Source organism: Vombatus ursinus, unplaced genomic scaffold (genome assembly GCF_900497805.2).
Source record: "Vombatus ursinus unplaced genomic scaffold, bare-nosed wombat genome assembly UNPS02004423.1, whole genome shotgun sequence".
In the NCBI taxonomy this organism is placed as follows: domain Eukaryota; kingdom Metazoa; phylum Chordata; class Mammalia; order Diprotodontia; family Vombatidae; genus Vombatus; species Vombatus ursinus.
The window spans coordinates 264,849-267,749 of NW_020944201.1; positions in this window are offsets into that span (position 1 = coordinate 264,849).

Genomic DNA, 2,901 nt, shown 5'->3' on the forward strand with positions numbered 1-2,901 from the left:
TAGTCATTGCCCTCTGTAGTGGGGCTGGGATTCTAATCAGGCTTTTCTACTTCCAAACCTCATCTCCTTGCTGAGAGAACTGATTTTTTCTATTATATGAATAACCAATTACTAAAATAGGATTAAGACTTTTTCTCTCTATTTCCTCATACAGGGACCAGCCCCAGAAAGTAAGTCACTCTCTGAAGGTCATTGCTGATACCTGAGGTTTTCAAATCCTCAGGGAACATGCTTATTGATCTTGGACAGGACCCCAACCAATTGGAAGACCTTACTTCTGTTTGGAGTGTAAACAGAATCTAATCTACGTTAATTCCAACCCTAAAGCATTAAATCTATGCCTTTGCAGCCCTTCATTGTGGTTTAGGGTAATCCAGCTCGTGAAGGAGAAAACCAACGAGGATATTTTGGGTAGAGATGGATTCTTTTGTCCAGTTTGCTGGAAGTGGCTGGGTCTCATGATCATGTTCTTAGCTGGAGAAGGCAAAGACTTTAAGCCCACCTCCTCATATTAATATAATAACCCTTTCACTAATTGTTCACCAGTCAGAGTTGATTTTCACCTATCTGGGCCAACTCATTTTCCAAAGGTATTTAATCATTCAGTCTTCTCCATGGTTTTGTCTTTGGTTATCGAAAGTGACTACTGATCATCAATTTATTACCAGCTAGCCTAATGGATTTATTGATTATGAATTACACAGAAACTCTGTCTCTCAGGCTTTTCATTCATCTCATTGCCCCTGAACCATGTACTCCATCCCTCTCCAACTGATAACACTCCATTTTGAACAAGGCCATCTTTCTCCTTTCAGGCACTACCAACATTCTGAAATGTATGGTGTATGTCTCTGGCCTTAGGTCTCTCTCTATCCAGTCTTTCCTTTAAGGCCTTCAGTGGGCCCACAGGATCATATGACCCCTGTTGTAGAGATGGGAGGGACCTCAGAGACCATCTAGTCCAGTCTCCTCATTTGACACAGATGATTTGCCCAAGGTCATGCACAAGCTTTTAGATCACGAAGTGCAAGGGATATCAGAGGTTATCTATCCAAACTATTCAGTATATAGATGAGGAAACTGAGACCTAGAGAGAAGTGACTTGCTAAAGTCACACATGGGAATATAGATTTGGTGTGAAAGGGATTTCAGAGGCTATGTAATGAAACCTTCTTATTTTACAGATCTAGGAACTGAACCTCAGAGGCCTTAAGTAACTTGGTCACAGATACACAGGTCATCAGTGACAAAGGCAGGATTTGAGCCTGGGACTTTTTGATTCCACATCCAAGCTCCTTTTTCTACCACAAAATGGTCCCATTGCCAATACAGACTTCCTCTTCCTGTATCCAGGTAAGGAGTGTTGTTGTCAAAAAGTGATGTGTAATTTGGTGAGTACAAGGTGGGGGGAAATGGGATGGAGAACAAAAGAGCAAGCCCATTTACTTATGGGAGTCAAGCTGAATTAAAGCTTTCCAGGGAGTGCTGTTGCCTTAATCCTCACCCTTCCTCTGTCTCTTTCTCTACCTTCCCCTTTCCATAGAGCCTAGCCCTGTGCTAGACAGGCAGTAAGGCCTCAACAAATGGGGTTTTTCTAGAGTGAGCTGACTTAAAAGCCAATGAACAAGGAACTGATAAGTCAGATTTTCTTTGGCCATCATCTGCTCAGTGCTTTCTCAAATATTTTGAGCCTAAGAAGTCTTTGCTAATTGTTGCAACTCTTCCACATAGACAAAGTTCTTTTGAACATTTGAAGATTTTTCTTCCTCTTCTGTACCCTGCCAGACCTTGGAATGGAAAATAGAACAAAATACTCTGTTCAAATTCACAATAGCTCTTTTCCAAGCATAGCAGATTCACTGTCAATGGCTCTGTGGTGTTTTGAGACTGTTCACCTGGCAGCAAAAGGCAACTGGACTCAGGAGTTCCATGACCATTTCATTAGCACAGTAGCTGTAGAAAGAAAGAACTTTTCTGTGTAGCGATCCCTCTGGACCCAGGTTTCATAGACAGTCTGTTGTTTTGCTCTTTGATGACAATACTCAATAGACTGATTCCTACGGTCACCCTCAGATATGTGGAGCTGGGTGAGAAGGAAATGATGCATTCCCATCAGACTCTGGTAGGCAGAATATTTTCCTGAGACCCACAGGGTGAACCGTGTTACCTTAGGCCCCCTCTAATGCATAAGTAAGTATTGTTGGATTCACTTATTTCCATGATACTACAGGAGATTTATATCATCTTTGGTGCTAAATTGATAATTTTTATATCTGTTACTATCTCATGACCTCAGCTGCTGTATAAATCCTGTCAAAGCTCTCATATCAGTAAGTGGCAAAGGTGGTGTAAAGGAAGTGACACCTTCAGGATGGATCATTGTGTAGACAGGAAGCTAAAGAATTCAGTTCAGGCCAATAAAGACCTACTGAGTGCTTAATAGGGGAACTTTCCTTTTAGGGGAAGTTATTTTTCCTTTAACATCAAAAAGTCTAAACCGTTCCTTATACTTTTAGTCTTAGAACTTCTAGAGAGAAGATAGTAGCTTAGTGAGATGAGAGAATAGAAGGCAGCAGGATGTAGTGGATACAGCATCGAATTTCAAGTCAAGGAAACTCAGGTTCAAATCCTGCCTCAGACACTTACTACCTGTGCGCTCTCAGAAAAGTCACTTGACCTCTGTGATTTTCAGTTTCCCCCTCTGTAAAATGAGGGGGGATGGAACTAGACAGGCGTGAGGTCTCTCCAGCTCTAGATCTAGGGTCCTGTGATCTCATGGAGTCATTGAAGGTTTTAAAGGAATGACTGGGCAGAGAAGGAACTGAGGCAACATATATACACCCACCATGTAAGCATGGCAGTGTCGAAAGGGGGAGGGAGGGAGGGAGGGAGGGAGGGAAG